This window comes from Anabrus simplex, chromosome 1, assembly GCF_040414725.1.
Source record: "Anabrus simplex isolate iqAnaSimp1 chromosome 1, ASM4041472v1, whole genome shotgun sequence".
NCBI lineage: Eukaryota > Metazoa > Arthropoda > Insecta > Orthoptera > Tettigoniidae > Anabrus > Anabrus simplex.
This window is the reverse complement of record NC_090265.1, coordinates 1,098,934,926-1,098,949,098: the sequence shown is the minus strand read 5'-3', so window position 1 is coordinate 1,098,949,098 and position 14,173 is coordinate 1,098,934,926. Positions and strand designations below refer to the sequence as shown.

Sequence of the window (14,173 nt, the reverse complement as noted above, 5' to 3'; positions counted from 1 at the left end):
TCAGACAGTCCACCATGTTGTAATGATGTGCTCACTTCGGAGCTTCCAGGGAGAATACCACGAACTTCATGCGGCAAGTGAAGAGGCAGTGAATTGGCAAAATCTCTGGACTTTATATCATTGTTGCACATGTGAATGTCAAAGTTGTGATTCCACTCTTGTTGTTGATAGAACACACATTTGGTCAGCAAGTGAAGAGTTGGAAGTGCTTGCTGTAAGTCCATTGAAGTAACTGAAGTACAGTGTCACTGTAGCCTCCGTGGCTCAGGTGGCAGCGTGCCGGCCTCTCACCGCTGGATACCGTGGTTCAAATCCTGGTCACTCCATGTGATATTTGTACTGGACAAAGCAGAGGCAGGACAGCTTTTTCTCCGGGTACTCCAGTTTTCCCTGTCATATTTAATTCTAGCAACACTCTCCATTAACATTTCATTTCATCTATCAGTCATTTATCATTGCCTCAGAGGAGTGTGACAGTCTTCGGCAGCCGACACATTTTCCTATCATCGCCGCCAGATCGGGGCTTCATTCATTCCATTCCTGACCCGGTCGAATGACTGGAAACAGGCTGTGGATTTTCATTTCACAGTGTCACTGTCTGTGGCTTTACTTGCTACACCTCTAATATCTAAAGTTGATTTCTGACAGTTCTTAGAGGGAGGTCCGTTTACTGCCTGCTGGGGTGGCATAAGGGGAGTGGGGGGTTTGGCTGCCATGGAAACGAGGCTGGGGCGATGGCGGATGCCATGGAGATAAATCTTCTGGCCAGTTCGTCTTGCTTGGAGTTGCCAAACCTCTCACTTCTGAGTTAGATCTTGTCGCAAGTAGTTCAGCGTGAGTGGCATTCTATTTCTGTTTCTGTTTTGTGGCTGTTACTAAGTATCTAACGGTACTTTAAATACTAATTACGTTCAATCATTGCATTTAAAATTAAAAACTTCATCTTTGGTCCATATTGAAAGGAGATTAACATACAATAGAGGAAAGCGTAATTGATCCACCTTTTTTCAATACAAAGTATGTTGTTAATACAATCACAACATTTTTATTTAGAACTGGTTTCGATGTCTTTGGACACCATCGTCAGCCAAAATAGGTCATATGAACAAAGATGTACAAGTATTATAATACACATTATGGACCCTTAGTAATAAATAACATAAATTGGATGAAATAAAAATAAAAAATAACAATGAAAAGTGACAGTGCTTAAAAGTGCTTACAATTTATCACCAAGGAGGAGAAAGGATGTGTGCCGCAAGGGAATTCTTTGAAGAGGAGACTACGAGTTTATCGGAATGGAATGTTCCCTTAATTCCATTCCAGAGAGTCCAGGAACGCACTGCCAAAGCTCTTCGAGTTAACAAAAGTACTGTGACAAGAGTTACAATGGAGAAATATAAGAACTCAGAAGAGGGGTCATCCAAACTGTCTACGCCTGGAAGGAAGCGGCGTAGAACTTCCAGAATTACAAAGCTGGATCTGTTTAAAGTGAGATAGTGATGGACAATGCTCCCTACCACAGAATCCAGCTTGAAAAGGCCCCAACAAACGCTAGTCGGAAGGACGAAATGATAGACTGGTTAGTTCGTCATGGAGTCAAAGCAAACAAGGAAATGACAAAACAAATTCTTCTAGGCCTCATCAGGGAAATGAAATCTAGAATACCAGTGTATTACATTGCTAAATCGCCAAAGAGCAGGGCCACGACGTCATAAGGCGGCCCCCGTACCACTGCCATTTTAACCTTATCAAACTTATATGATCTCAAGGTAAGAGTTATGTTGCAGTAAACGACAAGTGATTCACCCTGGCAGAGGTCGAAAGACTTACGTCTGAGGGAATCAATCAAGTAACTGCCGAAAACTGGAAAAACGCAGTTTCACACGTGGAGAATGAAATTAAGACTACTATAGAAAAGGAGATTACTTTGGACTATGAGGTGGACGAACTTATAATATGGTTGGAAGGTTCCTCCAGTTCTAGCTCCTATTCAAGCCCTGACAGCAGCAGAAGTGAAGATGAGATGGAAGGGATTGAGCCACTACAAAATGATTAAGAACACCGTAGTGGATTAGGCCTACTGAGGATACCACTATTAAAAAAATCGCTCCAGGTACTCTACCGCTGGGTGGTGTGGAAAAGAGGGAGTTGTGCTTGTCCACAGGGGTTTTATTCAAACCTGTTTCTGAAGAATCCTCTGCATTTTGATTACCTGTAGGCCTAATTATAAAAAGGAAGCATATGAGAAATATATATAATAAAATTAGGCCTATACATAAATATACAATAGTCTTTATAAAAATAAAATATTATTTAAATACCTCTCACAGTTCTCAGAGATTTGCTAGATATGCTATGTGCTGTACAGAATGCTGTCCTATATAATCAATGTTTAGATCAGTTTTTGGGTACTTGACATAGTATTACTTTTTAAGCTGCATTCCATTGAAAAAATTGAGGATGTAGCCTTTCTTGTATGCTTTTCTGGAGTTATGTTTTTAATAAGGCCAAATAGAAACACATCTTGCACATTATAGCTAGATCATTTGTAAAAGTACCAGTAAAATAATTTTTTTTTTTTTTTTTTTTACTGGGGAAGTGTGCCATAAACTCAATACATTATTCATCAATTCTGTTCAATACTATGTTCAGTATTTACCAGGCTTTTGCCAGAAATAACTTTCCTGGATACCGAAACATACTCTTTTCCACTGTTCCGTAAAATCTTCTTTGTTTTACTCCACTCTTGCACATTTATTTTCTACTTTTTAGGCTCTGTAACATCATCAATAACACAAGAATCAGCTGAGTGAAGTGGTATACTGCTTCACACTGTTGCAGTAGCCTATCATACGGTGATGTGGTGGGAGTTGAAATGGGTGCCATGGGGCTTTACGCCACTCACACGAGAGAAAGTTTAAACCATAATGTTACAAATAATACATCAAACACCACTTATTGAGTAAATATGGAAGTTCAAGCTTGTGAACACTGACAGCAGATGGCTTCAAGATACCTATGTTGTACAGAACTGAAATTTGGCCATCGGTTGGGATGGGCTCTCATTCCACCGATCCCCTCAGTTTTATTTTTATCTCATCAAAAAGTTGTCTGCAGAGCAGATGGAATGCCACAGAGGTCATACTTTAAAAATAACTGATTTATTTCCCGTCAAAAGCTAATATTAATCATTACATTAAGGGCCAGTAACAAAATTAGAAGGTTAAAGAATATAAGGAAATATGACGTTGAAATGATGAATACCTCTGAAATAAGGAAGGTAATATAAATATCAATGTCAATATCAATGTCAATATCAACTATAAGGATCAATATTAGATACAGGGTGGTAGAGTTCTCACTTATTATTTTGATATGTACAGAACTCTGATGGTCTTTAAGAAGGACTAAAGTGGATGTGACTTGTACAAGCAGCTAGAGAAGCCATTTAACAAACACGATGATTGATGAGATGTACTGTAAAATGTACTTTTCCCATAGGGATATTTTTTTCAAAATTATTGGAATCTCAGAAGAGATCTGTTCAATTTCAACATTAGTAGATTTGGACATGTTCCTGAACATCATAACATAAAGAAAAGGAGGAATCAGTTTTGCAGTTCCACGTCAATAACAGGAGGCCAATTGTAAGGTGTATCAGTACACATCAAATGAGCAAGGAATGCAATCAAAGTCTGAGTGATCAACATGCATTGGCACTTCAGCAATCGATAAAGACTACTCACACAAGCTTTTGGTGGAGCAATTGTCAGACTATGATTATACTGGTACTGCAAGGAAGACTTTATGTAAGAAATTTATTCAGGTTTTAACTGAACAGCCAAATCTCATTTGGTCAGATGCCAGAAGCATATTTCCAAGTGGCAATGCAAACCAACAGAACATGAGATAATGTAGTGAAACTAAAACTCTAGAACTTCTCAGAAACACTCAGTGGTCAAAAGGTAGTAGTCACAGTCTTTTCAGCAAATTTTGTTTCTAAATGTAGGGTATTGAAATAACATTTTTTTGTTAATCGTTGTTACAGAACCGAGTCAAGAAGGTTCGGAAAAGGAAGAAGCTGATCATTGTCACTGAGAGGTGAAACCTATTTGGAGATTGGAGTCGAATAACCTGGTTCAATTATTTCCTGAGATCATCGAATAGGGTAAGCCAAATTTCAGTTCACAATGGAAGCATCAAGTGGAAGTGGCAGTCCTATTCGTAGTAATGTTGATGAGCATGAAGGTCTACATGAAAATAATTATTTATCAGTAACAGAGGCTCTTAAACTCATTAGTGCAGAATTCAATGTTTTAAACCTCAAGAGGCTACATGAATTTTGTTTTTTGCTAGTTGTTTTACGTCGCACCGACACAGATAGGTCTTACGGCGACGATGGGACAGGAAAGGGCTAGGAGTGGGAAGGAAGTGGCCGTGGCCTTAATTAAGGTACAGCCCCAGCATTTGCCTGGTGTGAAAATGGGAAACCACGGAAAACCATTTTCAGGGCTGCCGACAGTGGGGTTCGAACCTACTATCTCCCGAATACTGGATACTGGCCGCACTTAAGCGACTGCAGCTATCGAGCTCGGTACATGAATTTTGTGACAATGTTGAAACCATACTTGAATTGGTTAGGTCAGATAAATATGAACTATTTTACAAGTTTATTCTAACCAAGATAACTAAGGAAGTGCATAGTAAATTGTTAGTTGAGACATACTTGGGAGGAAAAGTGTTATAGTGAAAAGCACACTATAGATTCCTATGCACATTAATTATTTGCTGCTAGGTGAAACGACAGATCAATTGAATAGCTCTCCAGAACAATGTAGCATAATCCATTTCATCTACTTTACAGGAGAAGGTAAAAACAATATTTATGCTTCACAAATATGCATTAGAAATAACTTTAAATTGTTTAACTGATACTTCTTTCTGCAGAGCAGATGGAATGCCACAGAGGTCATACTTTAGAAATAACTGATTTATTCCCGTCAAAAGCTAATATTAATCGTTACATTAAGGGCCAGTAACAAAATTTGAAGGTTAAAGAATATAAGTAAATATGACGTTGAAATGATGAATATCTCTGAAATAAGGAAGGCAATATAAAAATCAATATCAACTATAAGGATCCAAGCGGCTCTCTGTAGTGGAACACTACATCCACCGCTGTCAACTTGTTTGAAAGAGAATTCCACAGACATCAAGAGGCCAAGCGACAAGCAAGAAAATTCTGTCAATTACAAACCTGCCCTCCTCCATCCATTCAGTGTGTTTTGTGTGGGCATATGTTTTATGCCAGGATTGGTCTGTTTAGTCATCGTAAACACATCCATAAACTGAGTTAAACTGGCCAACGTATGCAGGAAGACTCGGGTCGAGTTACAGCCGACGAAGACTTCTTTCATAATACATGAGGTTAACCAATTACATTTTCTAAGTGAATATACCTATAATATGCTTCAAAATTATAAGAACGTTGCATATCCGACCTAATCTCTTTGAACAAAACTAAAAGGTCAGTGCTGCTGCATTTCATGTATTACATTTCAGAATACAAGGTGAATATTCTTTAAACAATTATGTTAAGTGAATTTATAACTAGTCTGTTTCATCTTGATGTCGCATGAAATGGATCAGTGTTCCTAGACATTCAAATTGCAATAAAATTCTTTGTACTACGGTTCCAGAAAGTCACCCAGGCTATCAGGACAGCCTTCTTTTCCTTACTGATTGGAAGACCTATACCTGGACGGAGTTCTTTAACTGCAACGATGCAATGTGGTTTGTGCCTGTTCTCTTTTCCTCTTTGGCACTTAGTAGTACTGAACATACTCCAGTGTTCTACAATGTTGTGCCCTCTCCTCAATCAAACAACAGTAGGGTCATCTGAAATACCTGTAACCACAGTTACCAGGTGATTTTACAATTCAGATCTTTCTGCACATTTTGTTCAAGAAAAGAAAATTCAGAAAATGTTCCATATCCATCTCCATCACCACAACTGGATTGGTTGGCCGAGCAGTCTCAATAACACTTTTCTGTACAAATATACTGTTGGCTGTCGAGAATAACTTTCCAGCACTTATAATGAATGCAAGTGCAGCTACATTTCTAAGACAATCGATTATGTGTTACATGAAATGAAATGTCGTATGGCTTTTAGTGCCGGGATATCCCAGGACGGGTTCAGCTCGCCAGGTGCAGATCTTTCTATTTGACGCCTGTAGGCAACCTGTGCGTCGTGATGAGGATGAAACATACACCCAGCCCCCGCGCCATTGGAATTAACCAATTAAGGTTAAAATCCCCGACCCGACCGGGAATCGAACCCGGGACCCTCTGAACCGAAGGCCAGTACGCTGACCGTTCAGCCAACGAGTCAGACATGTGTTACATTAATGATGACATAGGATATGATATGTGGTATTGATTTTTCTCACGGATATGCAACGGTTTTTTCTTACTTCATTTGGAGGCTTCAATCCTGGTTTTATTACATTCCTCCTTATTGTATATGCCTTTCTGCTGTTCCTCAATGTCTTGTTTTTCACATCCTTCTACTCATTTATATTTAGCAACTGTCGTTTTCCTTTATTTATGAGATTTATGGACCCTGCAGACTCACAAATGCTGCTTGTGAATGCCATCTTATCAGCGATATGTAACGTTTTTCTAGGGAACACCAAATTAATGGCTTCATAATTATTTGTATGGTAAATATTTTGCCTTTTTACCACTGCAGCAACATCAGGTATGGAATATGCAATGTTTTTCATTCATTAACTCTATTTTGACAAAAATGTATTATGCAATGTTATTCTAGAGAGCTATTCAATTATTGTGCTCTCAGATTTGATTGAAAGAGATCAGAATGTGGCATTATAAAGCCAAGTAATTATATCCGCATTACACGAACTGGGCTTGTTAAAGCTGTCTTGTAATATTATTATGCTGAGCGTGGTTATTTATTCATATCTTATGTGACCCACCACAACAACTACGAACGGTAATTGTCGAAATTTATCGTGGAACAGTTGCGTGGAGTAATAGACTTGGCAACACTGGGCACTAATCTCTCTGAGGAGAAAGAACCTGTTGGTTCAAAGAACAACAAACTTGCAAACTCGAAATACCTATTGAGATAGTAACACTATAATTCCATGAACTGACGAAAATGCAATGAAAAGGGACCGAAATAAAGTGGGAACATATACTCAGGTGTTAAATGGGATGGAGGCCACCAGAATGGCCCAAAATGCAAGTCCCATAAAGTAAAGGGCCCATGGGAGGATGCAACCCCGAGAGAGAAGTATAGCGAGAAAGAAAGACTTCAATTTGCGAGGGGTACTTATTAATTTGACCATTTTTATAGGCAATTTCAGCGTATTGAGTAACTACAATCAATCTGAATACCTGTGATGCAGGAAATTCCAAATTGTGACTGCCATGTGAGTACTAAACATATTTAGGTAACAACTGTATGTTTATTTTGTACTAATTATTCAATTGTACATGTTTTGAATATAATATAATTCTCTTCTTCAGCGAGTATTACACTTTCCATCTTCAGATGACTTGATTACTTTTGTCTGAACAATTTTGTAACTAAAATTAAATACATTACTTAAAAACTTTAATAACAAACAATATTACAGCCTATTCTGCTGCTAGTAGTATAAAGTTAAGATATAAAGGTAGAATGTAAATATAGATTTTTCAAGGTAAAAGGGTTAAAGAGAATCAAACAACCCACATCTGTTATAGAATGAGTGAGACAGAAGTGTCCACATCAAGATGACATGCCCACTTCTTTCCTTAGCAATGCAGGTGCTGCAATCACCGATGGCGCTGTGTCCTTCCATCATCATCAGTGTACCACTCCAGTTGCCCTGGTGTGGTTAATAAGCCTCCTCCACTCCTTTGTGTCCTTCCACTTTTCCTGCTCCATTACTTCTGCCACAACCAATCCAGCTTCTCTAATGTCCTTCCAAATCTGATCCATCCACCTTCTTCTCAGTCTTCAAACTGGTCTCTTTCCCTTAACTTCTCTTTCTAATTCCCTTCTTGCTACACATTCCTTTCCCATTCTTTTTACATGTCCGAACCATCTCAGTCTTGCTTTCTGTATGTTCTGTACTAACAGTTCTATATTTAGCTCTTCTCTGATTTTAATATTCTGAATTCTATCTCTTTTTGTATTTTTAACCGGTGTTCTTAATAATTTCATTTCTACTGCTTGGATTTTACTATCTTGTCTCTTATTAGTTACCAGCATTTCTAGTCTGTTTGTTACAATTGGTATGAAATACTGTTTATATAATGTTAATTTCGTTCTCTTGGGTACTTTGTCATCCCATGAAAGCTCGCTGACTTGATGATAAAATGTTGCACCTTTACTTAGTCTGTTATTAATTTCAAGATTGATTTCATTCCTTCCATTAATAATGCTACCCAGATATGTAAACTGTTCTACATTCTCTAACCGTTCTTCATCTATGTTCACTTGGCTTCTCTTTTCCTCAGTGCATGACTACAGTTTTCTTTTTACTAATTACCATTTCAAACTCCTTCAGATTTTCATTTCAAATGTTCAGTCTCCTTTGTACTTCCTTTTTACTTTTTCCCCAAATCACAACATCATTTGCAAATACCAAAAAATTCACTTCATCACTACCAATACTCTGTTTTACACGTCTTATGATTTCATCCATCAATATAATAAACAATAATGGCAACAGTGCACTTACTTGCTCGAGACCTTGTTTTTGTATAAAATATTTCAGTCACCACTACCCACTTCTACACTGTGTTTACTCTCATAATACAACATTTTTATCTTGTTAATTAATGGTTTTGGGACATTTCTTTTCAGTAGGCATTCCCATACATGTTTTCTCTTAACTGTATCATAAGCTTTTTCCAAATCCAAAAATTCGAAGATGATTTCTTTGTTCCTTTCCAGATGTTTTTCCATTATCGTTCGCACTGTAAATATCAAGTCTATTGTTGATCTATTCGGTCTAAAGCCATATTGTTCTTCCTCTAACTGTGTTTCTATTATATCCCTCAGTCTTTTTTCTATGACTCTCCATTTATTTTTAGCCCATGTGATAATAGGGTTATACCTCTATAATTTTCACATTTCTTCCCATTTACTTTTTTGAACAATGGTACAATGCTTCCTTGTTGTCAATCTTCAGGTATCCTTTCATCCTTCCATATGGCATTGAGGGCTCGGTATAGCCACTGTAGTCCAATTATTCCTGCTGCCTTAATCATATCAGCATTGAATTCGTCTTTTCCACTTGCTTTACCTTTGGTCATTGCTTTCACTGCCCTTTCAAGTTCCAACCATGTTATTGGGATTGGGTTCTCTTCTTTTTCTCCATCTAGTATTTCGATTTTCTTATACCTATACCTATAGAAATAGAGCAAACAGACTTGAGCAAAATTCAAATCTGTGACCTCCAGGATAAAGATCTTAAGATGCAACTAAAATTAAGGAAAGTGAAGTCCAACCCAGTGTCAAGAAATAGTGAAATGAGTGTTCGTGCATTGGAAGAGCATGAGATAACTGTAATAAGTGTAAAAGGTGCATATGAATTTATAAAATATGACAGTTGAGCTCTAGCAAGATGAAGCTGGTTAGTCAAGGAAATGCAACATGGTGTAACATGGTGCGATATTGTGACAGAGACTTGCTGGCGCACAAGCAAGTGTCATGCAGAACTTGAAGTTAAAATGTAACAAGGGTGGCCTTTTCTACTAGAAAAGAGTTTGTTCTATTCCCTTTTAGAACACTAGTTTGAAGTATACATTGAGAAGGAGAAGAATTACATGGATCCATCACAGATTCACACATCAGTAATGTGTGAGTGGGGTAGTTATTTGGCATGCAGATATAAAACATGGCAGCATGTTGCCATCTTCCTATATACAGCATTTATTACCGGATTATCATGATATAGCACAAGCTGCTGTTGCCTAGTGACAATCTGTCCATCAAGTCGATCCAATCTTGGTGTGGCTTTGCAATTTAATAAAATTGCATAAAAATACTCATAATAATAAAAGTACCTATTCAATTATGTTCAAACCACTTCATAATCCCTCTCAGAAGTAATGAGAACAAATTGTGAAATTTTCAGTGAAACCAGTCCAGTAGTTTTTCAGTCTATTAATCTCAAATATACCAACATCCAATTTATATATATAAATCTATATATACATTTATATATAAATATATATAATTTATATATAAATTTATATATATAAGCCTGATAGGAACTTGAAATTCTGGGTTCAACTTTGTGTTGCCAAAATTCAGTGTATGAAAAGAATTTGTATCACTGTTCAAAGATCAAGTACATGTCTTCTCTAAACAAGACATACAAAACAAAGCACGGGACTAATATGGCCATATTAAGTGGTTAAATGAACTGAGAGTTAAAATCAGTATCACCTTATACAACACTGAATTAAAATTTTCTTAAAAACTGAACACCAAGCTTAAATCACCAAGTGATATTATGAAAGTTTTCTTTTGAAATCGTAAAGAACTTGAGTCCAAGTTCAAATTTCAGTCTCAAATTGTTTATTATATACTTATAGTTTATGTGAGAGTGAGCTGGAACAAATACTATTTTTGGTTTTTCAGATATGTCATTGAGGTTTAAGCCTGAATTAAAATATCGATCTAGGTGAATATAACAACTCTCAGTGACATCTAGCAAAGGACCTTTGTTAAGAACTTGTAGTACTGCAAGATCTTTTTCAATTTCAGTGAAATTATGTTCAAAATCTTTCACATGCTGGCCTACTGCTGAGAACTTATTATATCTGACGGTATTGATGTGTTCTCCACACCAGATTAAAATGTAACATTTCTTCTTAAAGCACGACGTAACACTTTAGGATATGTTTATCTATAAGCCTGAAAGGAACTTTGAAGGTTCCAAATTCGACTTTGCGCTACCAATTTTCGAAGTGTGAAAAGACTTATGTCACTATTCAGAGGTAAAATACATGTCTTCTCTAACATAAAACTCCTGTTGACGTCTTTTGGCTGAGGTTGGCCTAGATGGAATATTCTTCCGCAAGTTTGATTCTTGCTGTAATTTGTAAAAGTTAATGTTAGGTGAAAAGGACACCAGTTTTTGTACCAGGGTCCTAGGAGGTGTTCTTAGTTCAATACCGGACCTGAAGCAAAGAAGAAAAGGGTGGAAGTTAGAAAAGTGGAAAGAAGGAAGCCTACCTTAAAAATTTTAAGTGAAAATATGAGACTCACCTCTGGCGCCATGTGTTGTGGTGTATGTTAGAGAAGACACAGAGTGGAATAAGACAAATTGATACATACGCCCTGTGTGTTGTGGTAGGAGGGGAGGGGAAAAGGAGAATCAGGGGAGGTGGTAGGAGGGAGTGGAAGTAGGGGCGGGGGAGGAGGGGAAAGGAAGAGGAGAGGAATTTAGGTAGGCTGATGCGTCAAATGTGCATGGTGTGAAAATGTATTGTGTGTATTCTGAAAAACTAATTTGCTGTTGGAAATTTTTCTAATCCTAAAAAATGCAATCAGAAAATCAAACACTATTTTTGGTTTTTCAGATATGCCATTGAGGTTTAAGCCTGAATTAAAATATTGATCTATGTGAATATAACAACTCTCAGTGACATCTAGCAAAGGACCTTTGTTAAGAACTTGTAGTACTGCAAGATCTTGTTCAATTTCAGTGAAATTATGTTCAAAATCTTTCATATGCTGGCCTACTTCTGAGAACGTATTATATCTGACGGTATTGACATGTTCTGCATATTTGATCCTGAAATTTCCTGTTTGACCCAGGTACGCACTGTCGCAGTCTTGACAGCAGAATCTGTATACTCCGGACTTGTGAAAAACATTACTCTTGTTTACTGAGGTAGAGTTATTAAGGATGTCAATACTTCTATTACTAGTTCTGAAGGATATTTTCAGGTTACGTTTTCTGAAAACGTTAGTGATATTGTAAATTTTATTGTTAAAAGTGAATGTTGAAAAAACGTCAGCTTTGGATTTATTTCTTAATAGGGTAGTGTTAGGACGATGCCTAAACTTATTGATTATTCTCTCAACAAAGGCTTCTTTGAATCCATTGCTTTCAGCGCATTGCCTCTATGTAAGCATAAGGCAGAAGCAATCAGTGAGACATGAAAGTTTCCCAAATGGACAGTGTACGTCAACATGGGTAGATGTAAGTATGTGACAGAGTGGCAAAAAGGGGCAATCGTGTTTGGCCGTGCCCATGGCCATACAGTGCGTGAAGTTGCTGGATTTGTTGGTGTTTTGCAGCAGACTGTTCAACATGTCTACAAGGAGTGGTGTACTACATGTGGCCACAAAACAGGACATCAGAATTGTGGTTAGGGAAAAATCCTCACTGATAGGGACCGGAGACGCGTTTCACGGCTTGTGAATCAAAATCGCTTCCAAACCTGACAGGAATTGCTGCAGTCAGTGAATGAAGGTCCATCCCAATCTGTTAGTGAGAGAACATTGAGACGGGAACTGCATGCAATGAACATTTGGAGTCGGTTACATTGCAAGAGGCCATTGCTCAGACAGGCACATAAAGCTGTGAGTCTTCAATGGGCTAGAAATCATCGAACGTGGACAGTAGCTGACTGGCGGAACGTAATGTGGTGGTCTGAATCACATTTTTGCCTGTATTCCAGTGACTCACGTTGCTGAGTGCGCTGAAGAAATGATTATCTTTTGGGTTTATACAAAGTGGAGAATGAACCCAAAATGCATTGTGTGTGTTATTATTAGCTGAAGACCAAATGAAGCATTTCATCCTGGATGTGTTCAAGCCTGGGGTGGGTCTGTGATGTTTTGGGGGTGTTTTTCGTATCATAGATTGGGCCTGCTCACTGAGGTGACAACTAACATGAACCAGCATGTTTAAATAAACATTCTGGATTATCAGGTATTGCCTTTCAGTCAACATATGCTATTGATACCCCGATTTTTCAAGATGACATGAGCAAAGTTCATTGGGCTGGACGCATACGTGACTGGTTTTACGAACACTCCCCCACCCTATTACATCTTGATTGGTCTGCAAAATCACCTGACTTGAACCCCATTGAAAATCTGTGGGACATGTTGGAACAGCAGGTAAAATGTAGACATTAGCATCCCTACAATTTGCCGGAATTTCGCGATCAAATCCTCAGCGAGTGGCTTAACCTGGATGCGACGTACCTGAACAACCTTGTGGACTCACTTCCTAACCGAATCCAGGCAGTTATAAGTCCAGACGCGGAGTTACATGGTATTAAATGATGTTTGTAATTATTTCTTCAGGGGTGACTAATTTTTTGTCTGGTGGGCTTATTTGCAATTCAATTAAAGTTGAGTGTTATTCCTTTGAATTATGCTTTCTTGTGTTTCCTTTTTTATAAAACTTTGTATTTAACTGTAAATTGGTAACTATTTACAAAAAATTAACGGAATTTAGTTTAACACATTCACTTCCACAGACGCTTTAAAGAGTCAAGCCGCTATGTGTAACAATGCCGCTGCCACTTTAAAGCGTTCCGAGTCCCATGTTTCTACTACATAGAAATGCACCGGCTTGGCGATTGATGCTTGTAGATATGTTGGCACTCGAGGAAGTTTACCGTTAGAATTATTTGCTGCCCGCGGTTTCAGTGTTGAGCAACTAGGTGACAATCAATAGTGCTTCAAAATGGAGAACAGCAGGTCCTCTCATACCTATTAAACAACCCAACATTTTGAAATTCTTTTTTGCGGCAAGCAGTGTGATAGGTGATCCTAATTAATTTTAGGTTGATGAACACGAATCCGTTGTCTGCTTCAATGAATCATGTCATGTTTTCTCGCAATAGGTACACCAAACATAAGAGATATATTGCATATGATAATAAAAAGTAATGCCTTTGCTGGCGAGATGTAGTGTTTTCAGTGCACTATGTCTTCTGATATGGGCTATATCAAATTTGTTACTTTCATTGACCTGTCTCAGTCTCATCCTTGTCTTTGACAATATGAAAGTGACTGAGGTATGAGTGATGCTAGTAATACCATTCCTTATGCAGCCAGTCCCTGTTATGAATGGTGTGAAACTATCGCTCATAGGGTCGGTTGGTGCATGCATTT

General features: G+C 37.9%; 1 protein-coding gene across 1 annotated transcript in view; it reads right to left on the bottom strand.

Annotated features, from left to right (window-relative positions):
- Window positions 1-1,107: 1,107 nt before the first annotated feature.
- Window positions 1,108-14,173, bottom strand: part of LOC136858050 (nonsense-mediated mRNA decay factor SMG7) — a 268,885-nt gene continuing 255,819 nt past the window's right edge. Inside the window, exon 18 of the transcript XR_010858592.2 lies at window positions 1,108-2,215. The gene's annotated coding sequence lies outside the window, so the exon portion shown is untranslated. The remainder of the gene's footprint in view (window positions 2,216-14,173) is intronic.